Genomic DNA, 18,308 nt, shown 5'->3' with positions numbered 1-18,308 from the left:
AGCGCACCTCCACATTTCTATTTACTGCACAAAGCCAGAGAAGAGCTGACCAAAACAATTTATATTTAGGGCTGTGCTGCATCCTTAACAAAAGGGAGTGCAGTTCTGAGCTGCTCCAGAGGCACCACAGGAGGGAACTGCACTGCAGGCTGGTGGTTATTTACTGTACGCATAGAGGTAAGCTACCAGTAAATAACTACTCTGGTGCTCAAGTACAGTAAGCGTCAATTGCTCTGGATCAAGTTCCAGCAGAAAACACAAAGCTAAAGAACTATCCTGCACCTGTCTTTTTCCGTCCATGCCTTGCACCGCTGCAGGGAAAGAAAGAGAAAGCACATGCTCATTTAGCTTCTCCAGTGTTCTGGGAAAGCATGGAAGGAAGCATGCAGCAGTAAGCCCCTGCCTTGGCATGAAGCCTTCCTTCAAGTGCAGCTCCTGCAGGGTACCTGGAGCTTCAGAGAACCAGGCATGAGCAGTGTCTGTACTGAGGTCAGGCACAACAACCTGCCCAAAAGCCCCATCTACCCCCTAATACACAGCCTCAGACCACTGTAGAAAGAGACAGGTCAACATTAGCAGTAAGATCTCTGCTCTTGCACCAATCTGTGAATCAGAAAGAGCAATAAAGCATTAATACAAACAGCAAGTGTGCATTTGAGCATTCTTCAATGCATGGACAGACATCGGCGTTTCATCTGTTAACTACTACCCTAGTTACCAGAAAAACAGTCTGTACATTCTGCAACAGGTCAACAGTCTAGTTCATGAATTTGGTCTCATGTCCCTCCTGAAAGTCACATAAAAATATGGTGTAGGAATGGCCACTGGGCTTAGTGCAGACCTCCTTTAACTGACCAGGAAAGGTCCTTATTAATTTAACACTCTTTATTGCTAGTACAAAGACTTAGAAACTGTTCACTAACACAGGAACCTGGTAATACTTAGTTCCTATTAAGCAGTTCAACAAAAAGGGCTCTGTTGTGTCAAAGCACACTATTTCAGCTCAGTGTCTGAAAGGAATATTCACCCTTAAGAACATGAACTCGCAAGCACAAGTCATATTCGGCAGCAGGATGTACCAGTAAAAAGCAATCTGGCTAATATCAAGGGCTTGAGAGGCAGGTGTGTTTTGCTTGCTTTCCATTGCAAAGTGCTATCTAATTAACATTTCGGTCCTCCCTGAAAGAATGAACAGAAGGGCTGTACACAGTCCCCCCATTAGCCAGAGCCTCCCACGAGGGCAGGAAAACCGTCTGCAGATTTCAGATAGAGCAGTCCAGACAGGAACGTACGCTGGATGAAAAACATCCATTCTTCTGCTAAAACCATAGAAAATATACAGCCACAAGAAAAGTCTGAAGAAGAAATGAAGTCCAAAGACAAGACTTTCAAAAATGGGTGCCTGCTCCCAGCCTTTAATATCCATCTTGTGAGTAATTTCATGCACACATCTGATTTTTCTGCCAAATATTATTACTTTTCCTCTTCCTGCTATAATTGTTTTATTTGCCATTTTTAGCTACTTTGGGGGTCCCCTCACTCATGCCCTCTATTTCTGTGATGGTAACATGGAATGCTTTCGTAGGTTTTTGTTTTCATTGGCAAGCATCCTTTTTTCCACTAGGTAGCTTCCTCTCAGTTTTCCTGAAGCCAGTCACACCTGCAGCTCTGCTCAAGACCAGGAATACAGACACAGTTTTGTTACAAGGGCTGACAGCATCTGCTTTTGAATGAACAATACACAGGTAAGCTCCTAGCAACTGCATCTCGCAGATCCAGCCACAGTTTTCCAGGATGAATTGACTATCAGGCTGACAACAGAAGATTCAAGTACAAACAACAGCTCTGAGAAGCCTCTCACAGCAGCTGGGCTCCAGCAGCCCCTTACACAAAGTGCAGACAAAAGCCATGACCAAGCAGACCAACTGCAGCAGTTCTGCTGAGTGTCAGAGCACTAATATTCAAGGGACAATGAGAGCAGGTCAGTTAAGCATTTTTGGGGGCGGGGGGGGAGGAAAAGTCCAACTAAAAGACAAAGAAGTATGTGTGTGTTCCTGGTGCGTGGCAGCTCACAAAAATCACTCCATATCACTCACACTGCAGTCCTAGCCCAGTGTCATAAGCTTACAAAAAGCTGTGATTCTGCAGATTCACACCATCCACAAAGACAAGGCTGTCAGGTGACCCTGCTGAGCATCTGAACAGCCCCCCAGCCATGCTGCAGCACGTGCTGGACAAGTATGGGTCAAAAACAATCCAAAATAAAATAGAGCAAACACAGTAAGACAGACTGGCTACAGGCTTCAGCCACATGAACATGATAGCTCACATCTCCACAGCAGCAGCCTGGCCTCAACAAGTCATGATGTGCAGTTATCAGATGTTACCTAAGTGGATCAGAGTGATGCTAAAACATGGGACCATGCCTTGATGCCCTCTTTCAGGATGCCATTTTGTCCAAATCTCTAACATTCACAGTCTGTGACAACTCAGCACAGATTCAAATCCAGGTTGAGCATTCCACATAAACTTTTGCACCTCACTTTAATAGAAAGTGGTTAAAAGGAACATGCTGCTGTTTAATTTCCAATAGGCACAAGCTCTGTATTTGTTTTTCTTTGCAGAAAGGGAAAAGAATAAATGAACATACTCTTCAGTCTGTTCTTTTCCTGGATCCATGCCCAGAAATCAGAAGTGGAAATACATGCCAGTTACAATGATTTACAGGAAAAACACAAATTTCACATTTTCCCACTGCACAGCTTCCTGTGTCTCCAACACATTCAGCTATCAAGACTTTCAGGTGCAAGCTGTGGAAAATTGGTGCTCCAAGACTGCATCCCTGGAGTTAAGAGAAAGCAGAGTACAGCACAGCACACAGCTGGACTGACTCCAAAGCTGGGGAGGTCAAGGAAAAGATTCTCCCTGACTCTGGTGAGATTCAAAGAGGCTCTGGAAGGCTATGCATGAAAATAAATGGTAACGCAAAAAAACAATCAAGTCTCAGCAATACAGAAAGAAAAAGAAACCTTGCAAAAGCATTATGCAGCACACTGAACACTCTCACTCTATTTGGAGACTGGAGAGCAAGTTGCAGGGCAACACCCAGGTCGCAGTATATGCAGTAGAGAGCACCAATTTCAACCCCTCCCCCCACCCCCCAGTGAAATCTATATAAGCTGTTTTTCAGTAGTTGTGCTACACATCACTCTGAACATTTGTGAGAAGCACTTGCAAAACACTGGAAAACTCACTACTAACAATTGGAAGCCATCCTGCACTGGGGTGAAAGGCCAGCAAAGTGCCTGGGGGCTACAGAACCTGCTCATCTTTTGCACTTCACACAGTGGTCACCAGAGCTGCTGCAGCTCCCTGGTCTTGTGACCAGGTCATGGTGCTGCTTGAAACAGAGACCCTGATCTGCTCCATCACAGAAGAGTGGCTGTACTACATCCGACTAGAAGTTCAGCACTGCCTGGCATAACTTGTATTCAGCAGGAGCCATAGTTAGAGAAGATCAAGGACCAAATAAGCATGGCATTCTTAACTTTGTTACAGTCTCCTGTTGGTTTAGCTCAGGGATATGAGCTGCTGTTATTTTCTGTGTAGTTAGTAGCCCCCACACCAGCTTTCTCTTATCTTATCCAATTTCCATAAAACTAACATAAATGTGTTCACAACACCCTTTAACAAAAATTTCCATGTCCGATACCCTCTGCATGAAGATGCAACTTTTTTTTTCTTTAAGCCTTTCTCCTATTAGCTTCATTTGATGCTCAGCAGTTCTTGAATTGGAACACAGAGAGAATATTCAACCCTCTACGTGCCTCTTTATCAGAGACTACTCAGCTGTCTCTTTCCAAACTGAGTCCCAGCTCAGTCACAGCCTCCTACAAAAGAGTTTTTGTGCCTTTGATCACCCTTGCTGTCCTTCTCCAAACCTTTCCAGTTCTATTACATTATTTTTAAATACAGAGATTAAACCTCCACACATTATTCAGAGGCAGGCAAACCACACATTTATAAACAATGTCATGTTTTGTTCTGTATCCCTTTCCTTATAAACCCCAACATCTGATTTGCATTTTAACCGCTAGTGAGTAAATTGACATTTTCACAGAATTATCCACTAAAGCTCCAGGCCCTCACACTCCAGATACCCCAATTCTCAGTGTGAGCTCAGCTCACTACTCATCTTTTATGCAAACTAGATTGTTTGTTCCCCACATGGATCAATTTATAATTATTTAAACTGAGTTTCATCTGACATTTTCTTAGCCAGTCAGTCTTATGAGGTCCTTCTGCAGTCCTCCTGACGGACTTCCCATTTGCCACGCCCACTATTATAACATGATATCTCCAGCAGCTTCTCTCCAAGCCGTATGTGAGCAGAGCCAAGAGTACAGAGGTCCCACTACACATTCCTGTGTGATCTTCAACTCCAAAGACTGACTGTTGACCTTGGTCTCCAACTTTTAGCCAAATTATCTATCCATACCAGAACTGTCCTTGTGGTGTCATAACTGCTTAGCTTTCCTAAAACCCTCCAACAAGGAAGCTGGTTTTTACTAAGGTCTCTGACAAAGTGACTATACCACACATCATCTACAACCTTGTTGACTCCTACAGAGAACAGCAATATATTTGCAAGGCAGATGTGCAACTTAACTCTTACCAAGCACAAGACACTTATGCGATATCCTCTAATCCTTCTTTTTATTATAGTTTCTATGCTGTACCAAGTACTTACGTCAGCCTTACAGGCCCAGAATTCCACAAACCACCCCGAAAACCTCTTGAAGCTGGGCATCACATTTATCACCTCCTGGTATAAAGGCAGCTCTAAGCTAGCAGTCATGCAGTGCTGCAAGCTGCAGTTCTCTGAAGCTTCTGGATGAGCACAGTCTAGTTATGGTGATTGGTTAATGTTCATTTTGACTATTTCTTCTATAGCCTTCTAGAATCACTTCAGTTTCAGAAAGACTTTTTCAATGGTAACCCACAGGAAAGCTTGTGGCATGGGAAATTTCCCCAGGTTATTCCACAGGGCATAACAATTCACAGAATTAATGAAATTTCCTTTCATTTGCCTTAACAAGTTGGAGTATCCCTGTTACATCTCAATTGCCTATTACTCCTACACATATCCAAGCAGGTGTCATGCTCCTGATGCATTCAAAGAAACGTGATAGTTACTGTAGTTGATAGGGCAAACTCAAAAATTTGAGTACATTTCTGGGCTTTATATATAACCTACAGGAGCATGACTTTTTAATTTGATATTATTTTTCTTTCTTTGAACATATTTTCAGCTTCTGGCAGATTCTTCTTACCTCTGATAATCTCTGTTTTGGGCAAAACTTCCTGCAAACTCTTCTAACGGGTCCTTAAATAGTGTTCATGTCAGCTTATTGCTAACATTTTCTCATTTTTTCCTAACTACCCTTGAATTTTTTGGCTTCTCTTGCTCTAACAAGGATGCTGAACCAAAGTATATTATAGTCCTCATAACAGTATTTGTAGGATTCCAGGTCTACACATCACTTGGCGCAAAGCCACTCACCCCCCTTGCAGGCCTGGTGATCAATTGCTCCATGAATCAGATATCAATGAGTTCATCAACACTTGGTTTCTTCATCACATCTTACTACCTTCACCTGGTCAACAAGAAGGAAACCAGAGATTCCCATTACTCTTGTTTTCCTTGTCCCTCACAGGCTTTGTATTTCCAAATCCACTGTGCTGGCTGCTGTGTCCTTCACTAAAGTTTCCACCCCGGATAAAACTCTTTTTCCTTGGATGCATTAGCAGCCACAGCACATTTCTTCTTAGAAGCTGACTAGTTCCCTAGACAATTTATTGTGTTACTGATGCATGTCACGATGGACAATGTAATGATGGACATCTATTCACACTGTAAACAGAAACAAAGGTAATGGGACTCTATGGTAACAGTGAAAAGGCTGTTAACCAAAATGAAGGCTTTGGAGTAGGAGACATGACTATAATACCAGCTGAAGTAGACAAAATGTGTAAAGAGGACACAGAAAAAGAATAAAGTGGGTGAAACTAATCCAGGGCTAGATTTGTCCTATTACCCTATTGCTTCATAAAGTCTCACTGTGCTCACAATTCCAGTCAGTGGAGGGATGATAATAGCATTAGGCAGAAAAATCCAGGAATTCATATGCATAGTTCTCAATAAAGGTCAGAGAGAAACCACTCCCTACAGTCTATTTTGTTGTACAGAACAACAACGACAACAACAACAAAAAACCACAGATGCTTGTTGATAGGAAAAAGACCACACACCAACAAGATCTGATGCAATGGGACACCAGCAAGTTTCAGCTCAGCAGGGTTGCTCTCCCTTTCTCTTAAGACAATCCTAGCTTTTTCTTTTGTAGGACTGGAGCTTTAAAGAAGGCTTCATTAGGACTTTACCATACCATGAAGAATAGACCTGCCAGGAATATATAAAGAAGATACGGTAAGGTTTTTTTGTGCACTGCATAATTTGCATATCATTTCTGGTTTCTGTGGTCCCAGGCTGTCCGAAACTGCTGCTTGTTCTACCACAGCTGTAGTAGTGCAACTTCACTTCTCAAATGGAACAAAATTCAGCTTCAGTCAGTGGGAGTAGGATTGTCTCTCGTATTTGTACTTTTTAGCACCAAGTAATTGTATTCAATTATACAATGAAACAAAGTTCAAATTCTTTTTCCTGATGCACTGGAAAGTGTTGAATAAAAGTACTTCTTTTTGTACCTTGAAAACAAGAACTAGTTTCAAGTGGGCAGTCTGCATTTAGGATGGATTGTAGGAATAAACACACCTGATGACTCCTCTGGTTCAACCATGCTGTATCAAATTCTGCAGAGAAATGTTGTATAAGCTTCCCAGTAGGCAAACATGGGATAAGGAATGCCTCGTGCTTCTGATGTCTTGAAAGCAAACTATGTCACCCAGTTCTTTATGATATGCTTAAAAATTCTGTCTGATTAAAGAGGTATGGTTTTCATCAACAGAAACCAGTTCAGAAATGAGACTTAACACAGTCGTGCATGCATTCACTTACTCTGTAAAGGTTTTTAAAAAAATTTTTGACCAATTTCTTCATGGGGTTCTTGATAGTTCTTCGTCTAGTCTGTTGCAAGAGAGCTGCAGAAAAAGTGAACTTACTTTTATGTAAATCCCTACTGATAACAAGTTTTGATGTATTTGCCCTATTTACCCTTTTTGAGCCCTATTGAGCAGTTCACCCTCCATGGATCCAAGAAGTATAACTCCCTAACAGACATGCTGCAAACAACTTCAGATGGCTGCATGCTCAGAGAAAAACAGAAGGAAAGGAAAACTATCTCTGCAGATAATCTTTAAATAATATTCCTTAGATGCCCTATGATTTTGATAATGCAAAACTTCCTCTAGAAGAGGATAAAAATGCCTGACTGCCAAGTGACTGAGACTAAGGCATGCTGCATTTCCCCACCATCTTCACAAGAATCCAAGGCGATTTTTCCAGCTCAGTCTAAAGCAGCCTTCATTTTATTCCATCAACATTCTTACTGGAATGGACATGAATAAAAGACTCTGATATTCCCCTATAAAATGCCCGCCCCAAGTCAAAGCACATACACTGTTTCAGAACACATTTCTTTTATTACCCAAAAAGAATTGTTAGTGCCCAACAGGCCTTGAGTTATACCAGCTTGGCTGACAAGGCTTAAGTCACTTTACAGCAGAAAATGCAGTATAAACAAAAACATATCTTCCAACAATTATAATATCAAATTCAGGGCCATTTTGCAGAGTTTCCATTTATCTCTTTTAGACTGTGCTGTCCAATTTTACTCACAAATTCTTTTTTTTACTAATCTAATACTTACAAATTAGATTAGACTTAGAGAGATCAAAGAGAACCTTGTTTCTGGACAGATGTAGGCTAATGGGCAATGCCTTGACCCTCACAGGGGTCTGCAGTCAGTGCAGTACATAAAGAGCTATTACAGTTAATGGGTTAGTTCTAATTGCACCTTCTTTCCCTGAACACCACACTAAAAATATACCCCACAGAGACAGAATGTGCTGCTTGGTCACTCACACAAGACTCGGGCACTCGGTAAAACTTACAGGGTGCCTACAGTAGGAACTAAAGCACACGACTGGGACGTGATTTGTTAAAATTGAGAGATAGCAAATAAAAAGAAGGGAGTACACTACAAAGGAGCTGACTTAGCTTCTTCTTATAAAGTTTAGACTTTACAAATGCTACAGATTTCTGGATGAAATGTGCCTCCATAGAGACAGTCACTTTCCCATCCTCTCTTTACTATGTTTACTAATGTTCCTACAGAATATTAATTTCCAGAAACACTGCATTAACAAAGTCACCTATTTATAGGAAGATTTGAAATCCCAACATCCCTACTTACTGAAGTCAATCAAAACCCAGAGGATGAATTAACCACTAACCACATGGGAAGTGAAAACCACTGTCCTCCCCATCACAACAGTCATCATTCAAAGTAGCTCGAAACTTTCTCCAGGTCGTAAAATACTGATCAGTAGCAGAAACTGGATTTCACAGGATGAATCACTAAATTCATCTTGAGGAGGACTCCTTTACCCCTTACAGATGGAGCTGAAGCACCACAAGAGTGCAATCCAGAGTCCAGATTTCACACTAATGTAGAGTGGAAGTACTAAGGCCAGATCTCATACAATTTTCGGCCTGATCAGAGTACCAGTCTCCTTTCAGACTGCAGAGAAGACTTATTTCTGTTGTGACTTTTTCTTATGCAACTTTAAACTAGCAAGATCATTGACCACATTTCTGACATTCCTAAAATAACATTCAGAAACCAGAGGGTAGAACACTGTCAAACACTAGGGAATGATCAATTTGGAGTTAGGAACAAGATTTAGCCTTAAAAATGAAAACATTCAGATTATTAGTGAGATAGTAAAGCACTTTGCACAGATTGCAGGTGCTGTAGGTATTTTCTATGGCACTAAAGCAAGTTAAGAGCATTTTTAAAAAATGAAAATATCTAGAAACACACAAAAATTCTCCCTCCACCAAGTTTATATTTTCACCTTTAGAGGATGCATACAAACTACTCAATTAGCAGAGCTGAGAGGGAGGTATTGAGATTCAAACAGATCAGCTTTTCCAGTTTGCACTAAAATACACAGCACAGGGTAGCAAGGCTTGGAGCTTGCTTCTAATCATCTGCTGAAGATAAAATACCACAGAACACAGCTTCCCCTAAAAACTTGTTGGCATTCAGACTGTACTAAAAGTCCTGATGTTTGGTTACCTGGGAACTGGACTTTTCCATTGACTTTTCCATTGACTTCCATAGACAATGAAAAGAGTACATCTATTTCACACACCTTATACATTTCTTTTCAGGAGGAAAAATGCCATATTTCCCTACAACCACAATTTTGCACTTCAAGCTAAAACCTATTGTAAACAGCTCAAACCCAGAGGCAAAAACTCCTACTAAACTGGAAATCTGGTGGCTAAGCTCTTGCCTTGGACCCATCCATCTTTCACGATCAAGAGATACTTTCTACCAATTTCTCTGTGGGTGTCTCTGAGACAGTATAGGACAGGGACAAAACACACTATTCTTTTTCTTTGGGCTTAGTTCTGTCATGATTTCAAAAGCGGAAAGCAATCAACCTGCAGGACTCTTCATTAGAGGAAAGCTGACATTTATGTCCCATTGCAAATGTTACAGGGCTTTCCCCTCCCCCTCCAATAAAAATAAGAAGAATCCTCTGAAATTCTATAATATGACTATAGAACTTTTTCTCCCCATGGTAATTTTAGATTACTAGATTGCCTTTAATGAAAAAAAGTAATTATTTATGCACATATTTCTCTGCAGTTTTACACCTACAAGCACACTGTATACCATGGGAAGGCCAGGTTCAAAATTCAGGGCTGAGGATCCTGTTGAGTGTCTGAGACCAAAAGTGACAACATGCCATTCAGAGATGTCCCTGTGAATTTAGGTGCTGTTTGCTCTCTAAGAAACATCCCTTGTTACAGTGATACCATACCCACAGGACACTGAGAAAACCCAGTTACTACCCTAAACAGTGAAAAACCCCATGGTCTTTCTGCAGCATTTCTGAGAGAGCCAGGACTAATTCCAAAAACAAGTACCACAAATGCTTCATTAGTACCAGGCTGAATTTGGAGGGAGAGGTCCTAAAAAGCACTCTTCCCCAGGAACACTATACCACGTGCCTTAGCTGACATTTAGAGAACACTGGTTAAGTTCCTATCTAAACCAGACAGCTGTTCAAACATCTCCCCAGGGAGGCTGCTTTCTCCCTTGCAGTGTCCACTGCCAGAGATGGGAATGTGAAGTTGGAATTTCTGCTGGACAGCAAGGTAGCCCCAGGTACCCCAGCAGGGTCTGGGCTCCACCTGCAGCCATCCTACAGTTCTGTGCCCCCCACCCTTGCCCCCATCACCACACCAGGCTTGTGCTGCTCAAGACAGCCACCCAGCTCTTGCTCAAGTCTGTGGTACTCCACAGATGTGGAAAGCCAGGTCACTTCATTCAACAGCTTTATTATGAGGCTAGGAGCCTTACCTGGCCAAACCATCTGGCATGGTACCTTCAGAAGCCAAAATAACCATTTGTACATGTTCACTTTAAGCATCAAGCTGATTCCAGGCTTAGGCTCAGCATTTAAATAAAGGTTCAAAAAAATTAGCAGTCCTCTGTCACTTTATGACTCCAGAACCAGCTTAAGAGATCGGAAACATATCATATTAAAAAAAGGTCATGCATTTAGCCTGACAACCTGGATATTAAGTTTCATCACTGTGGAATTTCAAATGACTAAATATAATTCTCCCAAATCAGACAACATAGAAGCTGATGGGCCCCATCACTGCCAAGCATTTAGTAGCTCCAATTCCTGGCTGAAGTATAAGGGCACTGAAAGATGGCACGCTTATTGAATAATCTATTTTTTTTTACTCAGCATGCAAAGTTTTTCTTAACAGGTAAAAAAATGAAGCAGAATGAACTTAATCAGCACAGCCATCTTGTCTTCTAGCTATGTGAAATTATAACAGCACTTGAAGACCAGAGTGTGGCAAATCCTCATACAGAGTCATTAATTGAACTTTGGTCGTAGGCAGCTGCCTTGCCTACTGATCTGTTTAATACAAACTACAGTTCTTGTCAAGAATGTTCTATTTTGCTTAAATATTTAAATCATTAATCAGACAAAGATTGACCGAGGTGATGGTGTCTCAGTAGAAAATGTTTTGGCATCTTGCTCTAGCTTCTCTCCCATCTCCCCCCTTAGACTACAAAAACTCCTAAAAGTAGCTTGTGTTTTTCTTACATACCAACTGTAATTAGTCAGGAGGATGTTCAGAGAGCTTGGCACAAGACAACTGAAAAAGTTACCCCTTTTTTATTTATTTCCTGCTTGTGGTTCCTGGGTGAGAGCCATGCAAAACTAACATATGGGCTGCTGACCTCCTGGATGGATTTTACCAAAATGAAAGATCCAGGGTTTTAAATTATTTCCTGGTCCCAAACTTTCCTTACAGCTGAGCTAGCATAAACATTTAGTGAATGGGTATCTCCTATTTAGAAAAGACTACATGCAAAAAAACCATACACAGATAATGCAGATACACACAAGATCATCCTAACTGGGAACAAAACTCCAGAATAGTAACATCAAGGCTAAATTTTGGCCTCAGAGCCCTCACATGCAGTGCTGAATCTTTCTTCCCCTAGTAGTTCATTCAAACATTCCAAGGCTTTATTTTATTGGTGGTATTAAGGGTTTTTAAATCAGTCCTGAATAAGTCTTGTGAGCGAGGAGAAGTGATCAATATAAGCAAAATGTTGATCTTGTCTTCAGAGCTACTTGTAGAGGGAATAGGTTGTTGCTGGCCATGCAGGTATTTCACTGAGCTGAAGAAATCCTCTGTGAGTGTCTGACTTAACAACCTTTCTCACCTTGTAGTTTCAAAGGAACTAATTTGGCACACCATAAAATGTTAATTTTCCAGGTGTTTCCTTAGAGGAAAGACATGACTTCTCTTCATTTAAAAAAAAAAATCTCAGGCTTCAAATTGTAACCTTTCTTTTTTAATTTAAAAGCGAGCTGGGGGAAGGGAGTGTCACTTACAATTAGGTAGTAAAGGCAAAGTCACAGATGGGTGACCTTCACTACACTAAAACCCTAACGCTCACACCAAGCAATCAATGACAGGAGCCTTATGAACTCCAGAAAGGGTAATCAAACTGAAGTACAGCACCACTTTTATCTCATAGCACCAAGGGTTACAGCACTTCCTTCTGAGCACACGGCAGCTGCAGGTTGGCAGGGGTGAGCTGGCTGTAGGACAGCCTAACCTGAGCCCTCTGTCCCATCCCCCTTCCCAAATGGAAAAAAACACATCTTCAAAAATTCCTTCAAAATAAACACAGAGGTTTCAAACAAACCTCTCCCAAGTGTACTTCAGTTGCCAAAACCTCACATCCCACTATCATGCTTCATGTCAAATGCCCCCCAAGGGAGAAGTGTCTGCAGGAGTAGCCTCTACTCTCAAAAACTGGAGATGGGACTTTGAGCAGTATGTCCTTGGCATGTGTAAGTCAGTAAGGTTATTTTGGGTCTGTGCCATCTGCCTCAGAAAACAGTAAGTTATGTGCAATTTCTACTGGTAGTCCTTCTCTCTAAAGAAATAATCCCCCCTCAAAAAGCTGGTCTTTAGACTTCAAGGCTGACATGTCAGGAAGATGCATGCAAAAAAAGTAAGTTGGAGAAAAGACAGAAAAATATGCAGGAGGGAGGGAAGACAAGAGCAAAAAGTAAGAATCACTACTTGATTATGCCTCTGGAGAAACTGCCCTAGTAAGCACAACAACTCGATGTTACCTATTTGTATCTTATCACATCCATGTCAGCATTGCCTAATTTATTATATACTTTAATAGCCATATTTGTATTAGTTTCTGCTTCACACTGTCAACACTGCTTGCAAAATGCAGACTACAGCATTTCCCCCATACATCAGCACCACCAATAGCCAGAAAACAGAAAACAAATTCTGAGTTTGGAGCATACGGTAGGGCTAACAATTTATATGCACCAGAACAAAGGCAGCTGAAGTTCATTTTTATTACCTCTCAAGACAAAACTGCAGATCTGGCTTTGTTATTCATGTGGACAAGATGGCAGGGATGTCGCTAAGGAAACATGACAAGAACGCTACAAGATGCTATCTTACCCTGTTGAGTTTTTCCAGAGGGAAACAAAGTGAATTGTACTTGCAAAGAGCACAAGCACTTCAAATTGCGCAAAAAACCTCAGATCCAGAGGAGCTGGTCCCCTGCACTCTCTGCACATGGCTGACAAGTGCTGCAGATGCTACAGCAAAGCAGAATCAAGCCTTGAAAGCAATACCAGCACTGGTGAAAGTGAGAGACTGGGGGAAGGGACAATGAAGAGGGAAGCTAAATTCATTGCCACAATAGGCTTCCAGGTATTAAAGCATGGCACAAATACTATGTTTAGTATCACTGCTCAGCTGGTTGCACACCACAGAGGAGGATGGGGGGATCCTTTCCCTCACCAGTAACAGTGCCCCAGCAAAAACTGACACCAGTGAAACTGACACCACAACAGAAGTCCTTTATTTACTCTTAAAAGAGCTAGAATAGTCTCTGGGTAATTTTTTTTCTGTTTCATTTCGTTACTAGACAGGGATCTCTGAATCACTAATACAACATTTAATCTTCGTGGATAATTTTAAATGCTTCAATTATTGATGTCAACCATTCCCTCAGCTTCTGCACAGGAACAGTCTCTAGTTTAATACAGCACTGTCAGAACGAGGATACAAGATGCACTTAACAAATACCAGCATGGCTTTTGTGACAAGAAAGGTTGCAAGTGGTTGAGGTTTGGAGACCTGTTTCAGCAGGTCAATCAGCTTGAGAAAGAATTGTTTTGTAACCTTTAGCAAGGTTATGCCAACAGGAAACAGGAATGTCCTTTCCCTAAATTCGAGAAATACAAAGTAGGCTACTCTCTCACTCAGAGGAATCCCAGGCCAGCCATTTCTGTAAATTTTTGATGCAAAAATCAGTCATCTTCCTTCTTCTCAAAGCCTTACAGATGTGCCTGCACTCTATTCCTGGGCTTCCAAGCACTCTTCACTTCTGGGTGTGCAAAGGTGGAGAGAGCCTTCCAACCCAGCTCTGCATTTCTTAGACACTCAAAAGTCTCTATAACGCTGAGCCACCAGCTCCCAAGTCCTACCTCTCTTGAAGAACAGAAAGGATTGTGGTTTTTTCTACTAAGCTACAAAATCTGTTTAGTATAATCCCCCTCCAGAGGCTCACTTGCTGGTGGTCATTATCAGCTTTTAACATCGAGCCTCTTGATGTCCCCAGGCAGCTGCAGAGTCACATTAGCTTAATTCTGTAGATGGAGAGCAGAGACAAGGATGCTTACCTCCACATGAGCAGGGAGTCCAACTGAAACAGCCAAGTCACAACACAAATCTCTTGACACTTACCCTCACGCTGCTCCTTTCCATGACCACAACCTAATCCCTCTTCATTACAGAGCCATGAAGGAAACAAAATGTCACAAAACATTTAAGCATCGATAGAGGTAAAGGACAAAGACCCCCGTGGCTCACTGTGCAATAGCAATCAGTACTACTTTCCACAGTCCACTTGCAAGAAATCACTTCTGCAACTAATTTAATGTCTCAAATTTGCCTCTGCATTTAATCAGTCACTGAAGCCCCAGATCATGCTGGGACAATCAGATGATGTTATCAATTTCACTGCTAATGAGCACCGAGGAACAGAACAGTTTTCAGTAAGTACAAATCAAAGTGTTAGGTGCTGTTTGCACACACTAACAGAGAACAGTTGCATATCCTTCCCTCAGAGGCAGATTGTGTCCAGAAATGACAACAGGTACCAGCAGGCCCTCTGAATGTTATGATTTCCTGCAGCTAGTTCAGCCATCCCTCTAAACTAGGAGAAGCACCACTTTTAGCAGGGTAGGCACACTGCTGGAAAAACTACACCAGCAAGATCCAAATGTGGGTACTGGGGCTGCCCCAGAATAAAAATTCTGTGAGGTGAGATGAGAATTAGGCTTCTAAGTGAAGTCAACTACCTTGGGGCATTTGATTCAGCAATGTGCAGCAGCAAGATAAAAGTAAGAATTTAAGAACACGTTGGTATCCTGCTTTTGAAGTGTATTTGTGCATTCAGCTAGCAAAGGTAATGGTAGGTGATTTTAGAAGGTTGAACTTAAATTCCTACTCACGTTTCAAATGCAATTCATTCTAAAAAAAAAAAAAATTTTTTTAATTTTAACATATTCTAAATGCTTGTTCCTAGTCCCGTTGAAGTCTGGGGAAATTTTGCCAACCATGTCACAAGAACAGATGAACTGGAAAGGAGAAGACACTAAGTTAGATGTCTGTAATCCTGCCACCTGCCCATGTATTACTGCCCAAGGAAGCACACACTGCACAAGACAACAGCATGACACAATATTCCCCTCACTAGGAACGGGGCTGCATCCATCAGTCTAGTGGCAGAGAGCCCCAAACCCATCACTGATCTGCCTTCACTAGTAGGTTTGTGGCTATAATCTAAACAGAGTCACACCCCAAGTAGAAAAATTGTAAAAAAGGTTAAGGCACCCTGGGACATACTCTTAGACAGCCCCTATGTAACCATACCCTCTCACGTGAGACAGTATCCAAGACCTTCCCACAGAAAGGAGTAATTTTCACAACAGAAAGCAATGAGAACTGTGCTCCTTCCAGAGAGACCTTGACAGGCTTGAGAAGTGGACCTGCGAAAACTTCATGAAGTTCAACAAGAGCAAGTTCAAGGTCCTGCACCTGGGTCAAGGCAATCCCAAGCACAAATACAGGCTGGGTGAAGAATGGAATGAGTGCAGCTCCGAGGAGAAGGACTCGGGGGTGCTGTTGGACAAGAAGCTTGACATGAACCAGAAATGTGCAGTTGCAGCCCAGAAAGCCAATGGAATCCTGGGCTGCATCCAAAGCACTGAGGACAGCAGGTCCAGGGAGGCTGATTCTGCCCTTCTACTCCACTCTGGTGACACCCCACCTGGAGAGCTGCATCCAGTTCTGGGGCCCCCAACGTAAGAAGGACTGGATCTGCTGGAGTGAGTCCAAAGGCCATGAAGATGATCAGAGGGCTGGAACACCACTCCTGAAGACAAGCTGAGAAAGTTGAGGCTGTTCACCTTGGAGAAGAGAAGGCTCTGGGAAGACCTTATAGCATCTTCCAGTTCCTAAAGGGACCCTACAAGAAAACTGGTGATGCACATTTTAAAAGGGCATGTAGTGATAGGACAAGGTGGAACGGCTTTAAAGTGAAAGAGGTGAAAGAACTCTTTACTGTGAGGGTGGTGAGGCACTGCAACAGATTGCGCAGGGGAGTGCACATCCCACCCCTAGAAGTGTCATGGCTGGGTTGGATGGGGCTTTAAGCCACCTGGTTTAGCAGAAGGTGTTGCAGCCCATGGCAGGAGAGTTGGAACTAGATGATCTTTAAGGTCCCTTCCAACCCAAACCATTCTATCATTCTCTCCAAAGAAAACAAAGATACCAAGATGAAGAAATCCATCCAGTCACACAGCAAGCCTACGGAAGATCACAGAGCTGAAAACACATTTCTTTTGCCCCTCCTAATACCTTAACTTAAAAGAAGCTGAGTGGTAGTTTCCAGGAAGGAAGGGATAAAAAAGAAAAAAACCAGACCTGATGTCCCTGTCAATTAATGCCCATTACTCTTGTTTCTGAAGCTACCAGAAGGAAGACTTTACTTGTAAGATCAATACTGTCCACATCCTTCCCAGGGTAAAAGGCTGTGAGCTTTCTTGCTCTAAATATGAAAATGTTCTCTATCCTTGTATGATTCCACAGACTGAAGGGAAATGCACCATTTGAATCATCAGAAGGAAACACAAATGGTCCCTGTGGAGAGATAACCTTTTCTTCTATCTGCATCTGTCAAGTTTGGCTCATGACAGAATTATGACCCCAAAATAACATTTTAATAAGTGTTTACATGCTACCACTCCCCAAAGACTATGCTGATAAAATTCTGCCTCAGAACTAATTATGCTTCAAGACAAGGCTACCCTCAGTGGATGTGGCAGCAAAAAACAGGACAGGGATAGATCTGTCCTTGGCAAGCACCGGGCTCCTCCTTGTGGAAGTCTTTACAAAACTGTGTGCTTTGCACATATTCCTGTGAAAGGAAGGAAGAAAGAAGCTCAATTCATGTCTCAACATGCCTGGTATTTCCAGTGTCTATGTTAGTTATATTAAAAATATGTGAATATATTACCATGTGTCCCCTTCTCCTTCCACCCTTCACCCTGATGGGACAAGGAGGGACAGATCAGCTGGCTGATCTCCTTGGAATCTCACCTTGTTGTGGTGCTCAGGATCAGAGCATTGGAAAGGTAGCACCACAGCAGCCATTTGACAGACCCCTTCCAAAACTACCAATTCTGTGATTATCATCTTGTGCTACACAGACTGTGAAGCAGACAACAGCAAACATTGTCACTGCAGGTCTACAGGTGAGAAAACACAGGGCAACACACACCTGAAGACCTGAGGGAGATATAACATCTTGGTGTTCCACATTCCCTCACATACATTTCAGATCAGTTTCTATCTGCCCCAGACCATGGGAACAGCAAGGAAACAGAAGAACAGTGAATGGAGATTTAAAATCTTACTGTTTTCATCTTAATGCAAAAAAAAAAAAAAAAAAAAAAAAAAGCTTCTACTACTGACCAAAGATCTTCAGCTTGGCAGAGATAAGAGGAAAAATTAAGTCCTTTCCAACACTTTCCAACATCAGCAGGGGAGCAGTTCAGTTTTTGAAATCCCCATATCAAGACTCAGACTACGGCTACAAGTAAATGCTCCCAAAGGAGGTGGTTTAGAGTCCACTGTTGCATGATGATTCACTGGGCATCAAACATTTTAGTTGTATGTGTGTTCAAGGAAAGAAAACAGCTGGGGAGATGAGTCTTCCCCCAATCAACCAAGCCATATAATTCATTCTAGAAATCATCAGTTAGGTTTATCTTGCCCACACTGTCTGTCAGAAATTCATGTAGACATCCCTGTTCTGAGGGCAAGGCATACTTTCCATCTAGAATGGATACCTAATGTACATCCACTTGTCCTTTTGCTACCATGGCTCTTTAGCTTTTCCCTC

The sequence above is a fragment of the Coloeus monedula genome, assembly GCF_965178545.1.
Source record: "Coloeus monedula genome assembly, chromosome: 2".
Classification (NCBI taxonomy): Eukaryota; Metazoa; Chordata; class Aves; order Passeriformes; family Corvidae; genus Coloeus; species Coloeus monedula.
The sequence above is the reverse complement of the archived record's forward strand: the minus strand, read 5'-3'. Positions refer to the sequence as shown.